The 15,170-nt window shown below is 36.4% G+C and overlaps 1 long non-coding RNA gene across 1 annotated transcript; it reads left to right on the top strand.

Moving 5' to 3' along the window:
• The first annotated feature begins 925 nt into the window (after positions 1-925).
• LOC122357571 lies at positions 926-14,846 on the top strand. The gene is made up of 3 exons (XR_006252496.1): positions 926-1,113; positions 9,842-9,873; positions 11,211-14,846. It is a non-coding gene; the product is annotated as an uncharacterized LOC122357571 (long non-coding RNA).
• The last annotated feature ends 324 nt before the right edge of the window (positions 14,847-15,170 follow it).

The following is a 15,170-nucleotide window of genomic DNA, read 5'->3' as shown; positions in this document are numbered from 1 at the left end:
CGGGAACATTGAAAACTGAGATGGTTAAATCGTTTTAGGTTAAGTTTTTTGGAGTTTATAGGAAAAACATTCATAGAAAAGTATATCACAGTATCACAATATCACAGTATATCACAGTATATACTATATATATATATATATATATATATATATATATATATATATATATATATATATATATATATATATATATATTCATCCATTCCTAAAGTTCGATGTCTTTTAAAGGACTAGAGAATAAAAAAAACGTTAGCGTTAGGTCTATTTAAAATAATATTTTGTAGTTTTTGAAAATGTTTTTTTTTTTTTTTTTTTTTACTTCACCATGGTCCGTGCCAGTATCGCCCTTTGTTTGCCCCCGGAATCTTTTCGATTTCGATTTTTTTTTTTTAAAAAAAAAAAAAAAAATGGTGTGCATGTTTTTTTCGCAGAAATAAAGAGCACGACGGAGAGAAAGGGAAGCGTGAAAGGAGCGCAAGAGTAAAACTGGGCGCCCCGAAATCCTTTCTCGTTATTGTTTTGTAAAAGTTTGTCTTTGTGAATCTGAGGTCAGGCATAACCGACTGCCGCACAATAGCCTCGACGCTTTGTGAGCACGTAAAATAGAAAGTACCAGCCAGTCAAAAGCCGTGTTTTTGTCACCTTCCCTATTACTCAAGTTTAAAGTCATAAAAAAAATGTGACATTTACACGAAGCTCGGTTACAACAAACGTTTTCGGACTTTCGCTGTTGGTCTCGGCGGTCTTTTGATCTCAAAAGCCACCGCTGTCCATTGCGTGCGCATCTTATGCTATAGGCTCCTTCTGCGGCTCGAACATCTATATTAATGTATTTCAGATCAATATTCAGAAAAGCTCACAAGGAGAGGAAATGCTCTGTCTCCTTCACCCCCCTCGTTCGTTTTGTTCTGTATAGACTACAATAATGACTGACCCAGATGCTAATAATATCGGTGAAAGGACTCAGCGAGTCTCAATGGGGAGGAAATGACATGGTCATGTCATTCATACAACATCACACCAGTGCCATTCTGTGACACGAAGCCTCTGACAAACATTTCGATTTCATCTAGAGACCACCAGAACAAACCGACCTAGTGGCTTCACAAGTTCGTAAGTTTTTCTTATTTATTTTACAAACGTTTTTTTTTTTTTTTTAATAATTATCCAATGCTAAAGCAAAAAAAGAAAAGAAAAGTGGAAACAACTCTTGTGCAACTCGTAGCCTTTAAAGAGGGAATAAATAAATATTCTTATTAATGTAACGTAGCAAAAATAATAATAATGCATATTTATGTCCGTTACAGTAGGCCCTATAGATAAACTATTTTAAAAGGGACAGGTGATGGTTTAGGGCTCAGTGTACTTGAACTGTAGATTACATTAGAAGAGATACATCCCACTGAGAGAACCGTTCACCTAACAATTCAACTTTAACAAAACAACATTAACATACATTTAAAAGAAGCGCAGCTTTCAACGTGTGCCACAATGTTCCCTATTTGTGACTTTTTTTTGTTATGAATTACATTTTGATGTTCAGCTCTTCGTGAAAGTTTGGTAGTTTTTCCTTCTTTTGCTCGCGGCGCGATCTCGTCAAACCCACGCCTTGCGATCATTATATCGAATAACGTGGATTGCACAGCCATTTATTAAACCGTGAATTCAACTTTTTAATAAAACGGTAAAATAATAATATTTGACCACATTTTGCATGATTGGATGCCATGCAGCTTTTGGCAGAGTCGGAATGTCGTTTGGGACGAGTCCTTTAATTGGATGTTGCACTGTGACATCACAAACCACCATTAAAAGTTATCCCAGTGGTTAAAAAAAAACTGCTGCGTGGTCGGAGGAGCTCTATCCAGCCATTTCCGTCTCAAATATGCTTTAACTTCGACATAAACCACGTCTGCTGTGGTGTGAAGGACCCTTGTGCCACGAGTGAAGGTCTGAGCAAACACGCACAAGCATACACTATTCAGGAGTGGTTATTATTATTATTATTATTAATAATAATAATAATACGAATCAGATAATGTGCTATTTAGCTGCAGTCCTGCGTTAAGGCAGCACTGACATTATCCTCTCTTGATGTTGAATTTTTAATAAAGAAATAAACCACTGGCCATCTCTTGGGAAGGCTTCTCGAAGCAGCAACAGGCAAAACAAGAAGCGACGGCACACCAATAATTATTTTCCTTGTGATATTCGTGACATTTGTTATCTGGGTGAGTTTAATAATTACTTCCGGTCCTCCCTTTAAATAATTCCTCAAATATATGAAGCCGTTTGATTGCCTGTCTCCATCGTGCCAAAATTATAAGATATAAAATACGTTTTCATCTCCTTCGCGATTAATCTTTATTTAAACTTTTATCAAATTTTCCGAGATCACCAAACCTCATTACACCTAACGTTTAAAGTGTATGCAAAACGGTGTCACTTGTAATACCATATGCATTTAAATTGGATATTAAGCTTGCGAATGAAATTAAACTTATCACTCAGATGTAAAATAAGCCCGTAAAACAATGTCGATGACAGGCATTGTCGCAAAAAGTTCCACATCGCTGATTTATTCATCCAAAAGACGACAGCTACACAGATCTTATGTCGGTTTTATCATGGGGATCCATGAAGGACAAAACTTTATAAAGTTGAGGTTTTCGGTTTTGTTATTATTTTGCTCCTTCAAATTAATATTTAGTTTTTTGGAGTTCCTGATAGCCTTTGACTCTTTAGAGATGTGAAGTGTTTTGCTTAACGTTTTTCTTGTCTTCAGTGTTACGAAAAAATTGAATTCTTAAAGAACCAGAACGTATTTGTTTGTCTTCGTGCAAATGCATTTCAAGCTTTTATCAGAAAGTGTTTTTTTTAATTCGTACGTGGCATCAAATAAGCCCGTTCTGGTCCAACGTTTATTAAATAAAATCCTTGACAAAACAATCCCTTCCATTTTTTCCAAAAATGTTTTGTTTCAGCATTCGCTCGACATTTTCGCGCATTTTTACCGAACGTTTACAAATGCTAACTTTTGATAGAAAGTTTCAAAAAAGCGAGGCTTTAAAGTTTGTTTTTCAAGCTAATTAGCGTGATTAGACACCGTAACTTCAGTGACTTGAGCATGATATTTGCCAGCTGCAGGGAAACGCATCAGCGGTGCGTCGGCTTCGTTTTCCTTTGTTTTAAACTGACATTGTGCATTTAGGGATGTAGCCATGTTCATTGGTGGTTCACGACCATATGGGTCGATGTTCTCATCTGTAAAACCCCATCTCTCGAATTGTGCTGTGTTCTGAATCTGACTCCAGGAAAAAAAAAATAAATAAAATAAAATAGGCGATAGCGCAATTAAAGTCAATTCCGCGGAAAATATAAAGACAGATTAATTTCTGTCAGCTTCACCTGTTAGATTTATATGGTGTCGGAAATGTCAAACTCGGACAAATGTTGCTGGATTGGTTCCGTTCGGTGTCTTTGTGTCAGTACGGAATGTGACGCTAGACTTTAACGGTCTGAAAATTTGAACTGAAATTCGAATTTAAATGTGGGCTGTGAAATAATCGCGCGCAAAAAACCATTCGAATTCGTCTTTTTTGCACGGGATCGCTGACCTGTACTGCAGCTATGTATCACTTTGTTTGATTAGTTTTGGAATGGCGTTGAGATTCAGCTGCGTGCAAAGGAAAGAGTGCCACCCGCTCGAAGCATGGCTGAAATGTGAGCTAAGGAGAGGTGCACTGAGGGACAGGGATGTATCTTACTTATTAAAGGCTCAGCGGAGCTGAACGCGCTCTTTAGACTGCTCTCTTATGAGACGTAAGGCCCTTAAGCTCTTTAAGAGCCCTCTCAATTGAGGATTTGGGTAATGGCCCTCTGCAAATGTTTTACTGACGACAAAAACTCCAAAATGTTGCTGGCTGTTCTTATTATTTTTGTGCAGAAAGAGTTTGTGCATTGTTTAATATATGCTGGCGGCTACTTATTATTATTATTATTAATTAATTGTCTAGACTTTCAAATTTGTGTTAAGGAAAGTGCAACTTAGTGCCCTTAGCTTATGTTTTTCACAATTTTAGTATTTATTTATTTATTTATATCTTCATTTATTCCTTTTTTAATTATACTGCATTGGCAAATGTTTTTTTTTTTTTAACAAGAACAAATATTCCATAGCCACTCAATTAATATGAACTAATTAAAGCTTACATGCATAATAATTAGCAAAAGGCTGTTTAAAATAGTTTTAGGTTGATTAAATAGCTTTTGATTTTAATTGTGTATCGAATTAGGACAAGTTGCTCCAGATGGTCTTCTCTGACAATGATTTCTGTGAGGCTTCTCCAAATAATCCTAATTTTGACACTCAGCAGGACATTATGATTCTTGACCTTGACCTTACATGGAGTCATTTTTGTAGGTCAAAACCAGCATAATACCTTGCGCTCTCTGTATGATAATCTCACTCATCAACTTGAAGTATGTTGTTCTTAGGGATGACTGCCCTAATTAAAAACGTTGCCCCGTTTTTTCATTTAACTCTACTTATTAGCTCCCAGTGTAAGTACTACTGTAAATCAACCCAAGGGGCATTTTTGTTAAAGGCATTGCTAAGAAAAAGTCTGTTCCAGCAGGTCACTCTCTGGTTTTCAATTAATGTCATATTATTAAAGTATAATAGTCCTAATGATATGATCTCAATTTCTTTAGGGAGCAAGCCCTTAATTTAATTTTCAAAAACTGTTGAACCTCAAGACCCTGTATAGTCTTTCCTAGTGATGTTTAAATTCTTTTTCATTTTTTAAAGAAAAAGTTTTCATATCTAATCAGATTAATTTATGTGTGTGTGTGTGTGCGGAAAAGCAATTTATAATAAACTAATTAGCCATTTTTTTATAAGCTCTTTGCATGGTGACAAACAAACCTAAATTTATTTTTTTAAGTGTCACTTAAAAAGAAAGAGCAAAAGGCTACGACCCACTCATTATAATTAATGTATTTTTAAAAAAATACATAATAATGGTTGGCTAGTTATCATTAGGGTAGACTGAGAAAATTCAAGACACAGCATTGCTAAACTGATCTAATGGCTCGTAATTGCTATGGAAAGTAATCTCTTTAATTTATTTGAATTAATTATTTCATGGTTTGTTCTTTGTAGTTTCTGTATTGTGAGAAAGTCAAGACAGCTTTGAGTCTGCAAGAGTTAGCAATTAGTAGAGATCCATTATCCTTTGTTTTAACAATATTTAAACATTTTCAATGGTAAGACCAAATTTGGCACAGCTATGTATTTATTTATTTGTATTTTTTTAAAAACCACCTCCTATTATATTATATTATATTATATTAGTGCTTGAACTCTTTTCGTTTGGCCTCATGAATTAGAGAGACAATCTCAAATCTGCACACATGAATGGTGACACCTCCGTACTCCTGGCATGTCAGAAGCCAGCCTGGTCTCCTGGTGGGGTGTCTGTCTCTGTCTTTCTGTGATCTCCTATATACCCTGCAGTGACTCAAGCACCCCTACCAGGCATCGCCCCCGCTGAGCCCCTCCTGGCTCTAACCCCACTTAATTACCAGATTGGGCGGCAGACACCGATACTGTACCCCAGATTCTCTGCGTCAAACACCATTGTTCCCTAAGTCTTTGGGTTCAACAATAGATCTATCAAGACTTGGAGGGGATCAAAAGTTCAGAGATGTCTTATGATGTGTGTCACGTATGACAGGACATCCATTCATGTGTCCATTGACGTACTAACGCTATTGTACTGATGCTGTGTGCCGGAGGTGAGCAGCAGGAGCAGAGAATCTACTTTTTCGCTATTATAATATCTTTTGTTTCATGCAACTAGCTTCTGATTTCCCAATGATGAGATCAAACGTACGGAAGGCGTTATTGGTGGTGCGCAGAACTTTAAAGAAGAGCAATACGCCGCACATAAGAGTAAAATAGGACGTGGAGGTCATTAGCTTGGTTCACTCCAGCAGAGGTTGCTAACAGGCTTATTATCACCGTAGGTAAGCTAATGTAACAGAGGTGGTACACTGCTCGGGATGTGCGATCTGTTAAGTTCGCAGCTTTTCTTAAAAAGCTATTCAGGGTGGGAAAATCTGGCAGAGCTCCCAGAAATCTCTGAGCGAAAGGTTAACTGTCAGCATCCCAGCAGGCAGGAACGGCCTCCTCTCGGGAGGGACTTGCCCAGGAGGAGAGGAGAGGGCCACTCGCTTTTGAGACTGACAGTGTGCAAATAGATAGAACAGTGTCTGGCCTGTGAGGGGTGGGACGGGGGGAACGGGAGGGATGCGGGCGATGCTGTTTCACAGCAATGACATCCAGACACACATGTCATTTCTATAGCGCCAGTTTCCGAATAAAATATATTCAAACGTATTGACAAGCGTGTTGTTTTTACAATGAAACGAACAGATGTGAGCGTTATGCAAAACGCTGGGGAAAAACGTATATATGGCGTTCGCAGAAATAAGAATAGTAAGTAATTGTGTTAAGTTAAAAAATACTTTCGGCCCTTTTGGCATTTGAATATTTATCATTTGTGTACTCTAAAATATTTATTTCTTTTTGAGGTCAGATATGGTAAAGCACAAGCATGCTCTTACATACTTGAACTAGAGGTTGTAGGCATCACATGATATTTTCATCAGTTTTTAATTAAAGACAATTTGATGTAATTGTTGTCTGTCAAATCCCATGATACACCACTTGTTTTTATTGCTTTGTGTCTAGTTATTCAGAGTAATATCACATGAATGCCAAGAAATGAATATTTGATGCAGAAATGCTTTAGGGATGAAAGTGGTTCTGTTCCAAGTCCAATTTTGCTGCATGCCTTTCTGATTTAAATGTTGTCAGAATATCATAAATCTCTCTTGTTTAGCAGTTGGTGATGCCAAAAGCAAAGTAATTAAGTAATACAGGATGTTGGTAAAGGTTCCAAAATGTTAATGATAGGTCTTGAGAGAGAGAGAGAAAGAGAGAGAGAGAGAGAGAGAGATAGATGAACGCTGTCACTTCAAAATGGCACCAAATTGATCAAATCAAATAATAACATTTAATTTTAATGTGTCAGACTTTTGACACGAAGCTGATGGCAGCATACAGGCGTTTAAATCAACATTTAGTGATCAGGTTGACTGAGATTTTCAACCTGACTGCTTTTTTTCAGCAGAGTGACTGAAGACGGAAAACTGAATGCTGGGCTCCTGGTATGAATGTGCCAACACGCTCATCCTCCGTCTCTAATATTGAAATGAAGAGACTCGTTCCTCTGAGGCTGCAGTGCCTGTTTTCCACCCCCCGTTTTTGTTTTCGTACATAATTGGTTGGTGGTGGGTGGAGGCGAGATGCAAGGGATGGTGGGAGTTCCCATGATGCCTAGAATGGGCACCTCTGTATTCTGTCTGCAAACAGAGGCACGGAGTCCGGCCAATGACACCGGAATACATTTCCTTGAAGGTTACTCTGCTCATCCCAGCGGCAGTCTGGGCACACCGAGAGGGCTGGATGCATGCCAGCGTCTCTGCTGTGCTCTAACAAGATAGAGAAAAGAAGGGAGCGAGAAAGAGAGTAACTTAAAGGAAAAGAGCAATGACAATGTATGTGTATTGAATACGCTGGTACCTTTCTGCAGGAGGCATACCCATTTAATTTGATAAGATAAGCCTGTAAAGATGTAAGTGATGAGGTGAGATGCTGTGAAGGGCTAGTTTTTATATGGTCCTTCTAAAAAACCTGTGAAGACAATACTTTGATTTAGTTTTGTGTAGGATATCGTCTTTTAAGAATATTTTTGAAACGGTGAAACATATACTCCAAATCAATAAATGGTGAAACAAATTTATTTGCGAGCCCGCGATATTACAGGAACAGGAACAAGAAGGTACTCTGAGATTGAGCTACATTTAACAACTGCTGCTTGTGTATGAAAGGAGAGAGAGAGAGAGAGAGAGAGAGAGAGAGACATATACGCAATGGGTAGGATTTAGGGCTGTGGGTTTGGGGAGATGCGTATTATATGCACGCGAAAACTGCATATCATATGCACGTGCATAGGCCTATGCGTCGCAAAGTCAATTTTCCGTATCAACACCACGAGATTTTAGTTTTTTATTTGGCGTACTATTTCCACGAGACACGGCTCTGGCCCGATAGACCAATCATGATTGAATGCGCAAAATCGAAGGTTAGTGAGTTTCGCGCGAGGGCGAAAACCTCGTCAGTGCAGCTTTTGCTCACGCGGCCTACAAATTGGGCGCGAAAATTCACCGCGCTGGTCAGGAAATAATTCATTGGTTTGAAAGTGAATTTCTCTGTCAGCATCCATCGCTTATTTACAAGAAAGCTTATTGAATTTTTAGATGGCCAAATGTCGCTGAAATATCGAGCGCGAGATATCCGACAAAACGAGCGCATTTCTAAAGTTGTGGGTATAGTTTAAATCACGCAATGAAAACGACGGCCTAAACCGACCCAACCTTATCACAACTCTTACTGTCTGGTAAAGTGGGACACGCAATTTTATCTTGTATATGCTTACAAAATAATATTACCTACAGCAGTACATTGTACCATTTTTTTTCAATAGTAGAGTTTAAAAGAATAACTTCCAAAAAAATAGACATAGCCTGCTATGGATTGTGCTGTTGACTGTGAGCTCATAAACACCACTTACTGAATTAAAACTCTTTCCCAGAAACATACTTATGAATGTAAATTTTAATGTAAGCAAACACTCCAAACAATAGGACAAAAACAAAGAATTGAATCAATTACATTTACAGTGTAGTTTAAAAATGTGATTTCATTAATGATGTGCCTGTTTTTATCCAACTGCTTAAGCATGTGCGTAACATGCTTTCATATTGGTGTGTTTATGTAGTATGTGTAGGTATGTGGTACACGTTTATTTATGCATGTTTATTTATGCATGTTTAAGGTACATGTATAAATATGCAACGTATGCATATATGTATAAGGTACATGTTTATTTATACGCTTAATTTAACTAATGCTTAAATTAATATTCACAAATTTCCATTCTTATTGTTTTCTTTACCTTCCTTCTGCCTACAGTTTGTGACACACACAAAAATTGAGCCATGTGTTATCTTTTAATTAATAAGACGCCCCACTTTAGCCGAATGCCCCAATTTATCTAGCATATTCAGGTAATTTGGGACAGTAGCAACTTTTTTTGTTCTAATAGAACTTTTAGAAAAAAGAAACTTGCATAAATTTGCACGAAACTGAATGATCACAATTTAGGTCTATACATGTTTATATTGCCGGTTGAAATACTGTTTATATTGAAATCTTAACCATTTTAATAGACGTAAACTATGTACAGGCACTTAACATGTACCTTATCAGACGGTATTTGAGTGGTAACCATACCCATGATTTACATGCGACTAATCAAATGTTGAACTAAGTAGGCCTTACTATTACTACAACATTTCAAGACCACCCATATTTTTTCTCCTTTAAGAGAGCAAAACACCAAATCCTTATTTTCCCCATATAATCTGATGTCCCCCTTTTTCTCACGTTACTCTCTCTATATAGATGCTTCATAATTCTATAGGTAAAGCCAAACGGTTCTTTGTGGTATCTTCAGATAATTCTTTGACTGAATGGTTCTTTTGCAACATATGGTTCTTCTGTGGCATCGCTGTGAAGAACCTTTTCACGCAACTTTCTTTTTATTCAATATTCAATATTTTCCTTAGAAGTTTTTGTGACCAAAACTGTTACAGCCATTGACTTCCGTTCTGTAAATTCTTTTTTTGTGTGTGTGTGTGTGTTAAACAGAAGAAAGAAATTCGTAAAGGCTTGGAATGAGGGTGAGTAAACAATGACAGAATTTTCCTTTTTGGGTGAACTGTCCCTAAAGCTATATAAACGCATTTACACATTTAAGTGCGTAATCAGCTGTAGAGCAAGGTGCCTTCAGAGTCTGTAATCTGAATGTCTTCATTGATCGATGAAGAAATTGAATTAACATCTTTTGGAGCACTGAGTCAAAGCAGATCATCTCTGTCGTGGAAAGTGCGAGCGGATGTAAACAAATGACTTTTGGCAGTAATGAATTCATCATATAGGCTGCCATTCTGCTTGAAATATCAGAATGGTTGATGTACAGCATAACACCTCTCTGTGAGTAATCTGAATCAGAATTAATTCATCATGTCATAGTGTGTTATATTCTGCTGTGTTGCCAAGTGATTTGATCTGTCCTTCGTTAGCTGTTAACCTTTAATCATGACTAATTTGGGCTGATGGAGGCTCTGGAGCTAGATTAGATTTTCCAAGGATCCCGTTTTAGTCGAATATGACATCAACTGGCCGTTTCGTGATATAAAATGAAAGATTCTGAATCTTTCTCAGGATGTTTGCCTATAAATTAATGAAAACCTTCACACCAATTGTAGCACGCGGCATATAGTGCAGAAATCAAAGCTTGTACACAGATGTGATGGCTACACCTGAAAAGCGAGTGGCAAATGTGACCACAGAGGTAAAATTGGTCTTAATCAGCCTGTCACGCTGTGTCAGACAGTCAGGTAAAGGGATGTCAAAGCCTAATTCTCTCAGGTCACAAGGTCCCATCCCTGCACTGAATCTAGCTGTCAATTAAATGATCTAATTATGCTTGCGATTGGACGCGTTTCAGAGTTTGTCAAGGTCTTTTAATGCTGATGTATTTGACCATGTGATGTATAACCATTCATAACCATTCATATTCAGAGATCTTTATATGGATTCAGAGAGATAAAAACAGAAAATACACCTCTAAGCTTTTGGAAAAGAAGTACAAAAGCTGTCACCGATGTGGTTCCCTTTCAGATTTACCCCATTTACCTCAATTTACTCCAAAAGGGTGCGTATTAGTACATTAAAGGTACATTACTGTACTCTCAATTGTAAGTCGCTTTGGATAAAAGCGTCTGCAAAATGACTAAATGTAAATGTAAATGTAAATGTATTGGTACCCGAATACATAGGCTATTACATTTTGAAAAGGTAACGACCCGGTGACAGCTTTTATGTATCCGAAATATTAACGCCATTTCTTGGTAATTGTATTATATGTAAGTTTACAGCATGATTTTATAAGCATGCGTTTAAGTCTTGATTGTTTGATATGATGGAGGGACTGTCTGTCTGTTTTGCTGTCTAGTCTGCCCTCACCAGGACAAAAAGGAGACAACAGGTGATAAACTATGGGAAGGAAACTAATCTGCATCACAAAACAGAATATAGAGGCTGATTTGTATTACATTCACACAATGACATGACGTCGTGTAGCATAGACAATGATTTCAAGTAGAAAATATTCAGTGTATAACTACATCTAAAAGATTCTTATAAGTACATGGAATAGTTTAAATTATTATGTTTTAATAGTGTTCCAGTGCTTTGTTGTAGTATTAGGTTGTGTTAATGTGTAATTAATGTGTACTTGCCTTCTGTCTTCAGCTTTGAGCCTTCACGTTATATAATTATGTATATTGAATTGTACATATCGACTTTGCTTGCTGTGCTGTTTGTATTCTTGACCGACAGAGAATCTTTACTCCTCAGGCAATGTATTTCCCATGTTTGAACACCAGGAGGCAGGTTTGCATTAGACAACAGCTAAACAACGTTGTAAAGAATGCTTTTCAAATATTATAATATTATATTAATATATAATAATAATAATAATAATAATAATAATACAAAGCTAATAATAATAATAAAAGCTAAATATAAGAATGTATCTTTAAATTGCAAATTCATGGCCATGTTCCAGTCAAAGTTCTGGGTAGGCAATCTGTGCGTGTTGTAATAATATGGGTACATCATTGGGAATCAATTTTGTGATTGTCACACAATTATATCGCATTAACTTATTAATGTTCTGCAGAGTAGTTAAAAATTCAATCAAGTGACAGTTGAGCAATAGATGGGAGTCAAACACTTATCAATTACATTGTTCTTGAATGAAATTTAAAACCTAGAGAATCTTTCTCATTAATCAAGCTATATAATATCAAAAATTATTGTGAAAGAATGCTTTGATAATAATTGAAAAATTAATTGCTTGATATCTATGGGGAAATAACACTTAATGACATTGCAGTTGGAATGAGAGCAAACTTTTTCGAAGTCCTCTTGACCGGAATGCTGTTTTGAAACACACTTTTTTATTTTGTGATAGTTTCTTTCTGAAAGGTTCCGTCTCACACACGTGTAATTAATGTAATGAAGAAATCTGGCAATGTATGTCTCATTTTGGATCTATTTGTGCATCGGTTGTATCTTCTCGTGCCGTTTCAATACACTATCCCTGCCGAATCAGAAAATAACAGAACAGAAATGAGCAGAAATGTTATAACAAATAAACACAGTTGATGCAACTGTAACTATTGGGACTATGAATCCAAATCAGATCCAGATTAACCACAGCCCTCAGAGCACCACAGAATATGAGTTTCTGTCAGAAACAGAATGATTCATGAGTTCATTCTGTCTTCTAAAATTATCCCTCAATAGCTATTTAATACTGTTTATTTATCACAAAAAGGATCCCTGCATGTAAAATGTGTGCTGTATCTAATGTCTATGCATGGCTAAAAATATCTAATGTGTATGTATGACAAAAATATCTAATGTGTATTTATGGTTAACCTGTTTTATTAAATAGCTTTCTAATACAATAAACCCAACAGCTGTGGCCTGCTTCAAAATTTTTACTTACTTCAGTCAATTTATCAAATAGAGAGTCAATGCAAAACACAGAAAATCTGTGCAAGACCTGAATTTATTGACTTTCACTTAATAAAGATTATGGATCTCATCAAAGAGCCTTTAGCCATCAGCGCCACAGAAAAAGCGGCAAATTAATATCAGATGTGATATTTCAATAAATGGATCTGATTCCTCGCCGCTTTCTCATCATTGAATAAAACACGCTTTATATTTGTTATAGCAGATACCGTTTCCCTGGTTACCATCCACAAAGGCATTTTCTTCCATCTCTTTGTGCTGTCTCTTTATTTCTAAAGGGTGAAGAATACGAACATTATGAAAAGTTAATTTCTGAATTCCACGAGTCCCCGGCTCGCTGATCTGAAATCACAACAAGGCTCTGAAAAGGATATTAAAATGCTGTGTTCTGTCGCTCATCTAAAAGACAAATGTTTTAGGTGCATCTGTCCTTGGCGAAGCAAAAGGAATTTGCCAATAAATATTATCCCACACTACTGCTTCAAAAACAGATTTGTATTACTTACGTACAGCTCTTCTGCTCGGATTTTTTTCCCCCAGGTGCAAAATAATGAAAGCGTTCGAGTATTTGAGCCAGACACTGAAAACTACTAAAAAACAATTCTTTCACTTGTGATCTTTCGTGTTTGGCCATTGCCATCATTTATTGCATCGCGTGTTGTGTGAGAGTACCCGCAATGGCAAAAAAAAAAAAAAAAAAAGGATCATGTATCTGTTTATTTCCTCAGTGACTCAGATGTTTTGCTGTCTCTTTCCGTCCCTTTCCGTCTCCGCTAAAGGGGAAAGTGCCATTTAGGCAGGTGTCACATCCATTATTCATGTCTCCACTCCACCAACAAATTTCTTACCTGACACTTCACTTCAATTAGCCCTGAAAATGTCTCTCTTTTTTGTCGCTGTGTGTATGTGAACTCAAAAGCACTCTGCAGAGCTCCGTTTTCAGCCGACCGAGCCTTTGGTCTGTCAATCTCTTGTCTTGTGTATTCATGGCTTTGCAAACGTGTTTAAGTGCAGAGCAATAGAACGAACGGCTAAATCGAATAAGGTACAGTCGATTCACAGAGACATGGTAAAATGAATCCACAAAGCCTGAAGTCTAAAGCATCTTCATTGAAAGCCAACAAGAGTATGCAGTATTGGACTTGAATAAAGCTTAATCTTTTCAACGGCTGATTTATTTTCTAATATTGAGCGGTATACCTACAGCTCTTAATCTGTTCTTTAGTATTTTGAAGAAGAGCGTCATACACAGATGGGAGTGAATGAAAATCAAGGCACTTTTAAAACGTCGAGTGGCGCAGTGTAATTTTCACTGACATTATACGGGAAATAAGTGCTGTTATTCCATCATTTCCAATTTCCAGAAGAGGGGATGACTTCAGGAAAAGTCTAAAATACACGGATGGAAAGGTTCTGGCTTGGTCATCAGCACGTTCCTTAAAATCCTGAGCTATGACAATCAAAGCCCATGTAACACGCATTCACTCTCCTTAAAACAGAGACATCACATTTTATTTTTATAACAAGCTGTATCGTTCAGGTTAACAAACAACGACACAAATAATCCTTGCCACTCATTTAAAACTATAAAGAACAATATATTAGGAACAATAATGATCCAACACTGAACAATAAAAGGTTACCCTGTGCAAAAAGGCAGCCTGCACGAAATGTACAACATGTTTGTAAATTAAAATGTATCCAAATCCTAAAAAAGAGATATAGGAGAAATCCTAAATAATCTTTATCGAAGGCATAATACCAACTACTGTACATAATTCTGGATCTTTTTAGATGTTTTCTCGCCTAAATAAGACAAAATACTGTATAAGCTTCCAAGAAGTAGAAGAAAAAATGTGTCATGTCAAAAGTCTGAAGTTAAGTTAATGACATTAATTAAAAACATGAAAACACTGAAATCTTTCTCTTTAACTTTCTATGTATTTCTTCACAGACATTTATATATACATAAAATACAAAAACTTTGTGATCGACATACATACAATCCTTAAGAAATCATACTAATATGCTGATTTTCTGCTCAAGGAAAAAAAATAAAAAAAAAAAATTAAGATACATAATAAACAATTAAGATACATAATAATATAAATGAAAAAAAATTATAATTGCTTTACACACACACACACACACATATATAAAATATATAAACGTATACCTTTTTCATTCTTTAATGAATGGACAGTTCAAAAGAACAGCATTTATTTCAAATAAAAGTTCTTGTAGAAATGTTTGGAAAATGCACATTTTACTGTCACTTTTGATGCATCATATTCATCCGTGTCAAATAAAAACATTCAATTAAAAACATTTTGAACAGTAGTGTTTTATATATATATAAATACATATT

The sequence above is a fragment of the Puntigrus tetrazona genome, chromosome 2 (genome assembly GCF_018831695.1).
Source record: "Puntigrus tetrazona isolate hp1 chromosome 2, ASM1883169v1, whole genome shotgun sequence".
Lineage (NCBI taxonomy): Eukaryota > Metazoa > Chordata > Actinopteri > Cypriniformes > Cyprinidae > Puntigrus > Puntigrus tetrazona.
Note: the sequence above shows the minus strand (reverse complement) of the source record. Positions and strands in the feature narration are given on the sequence as shown.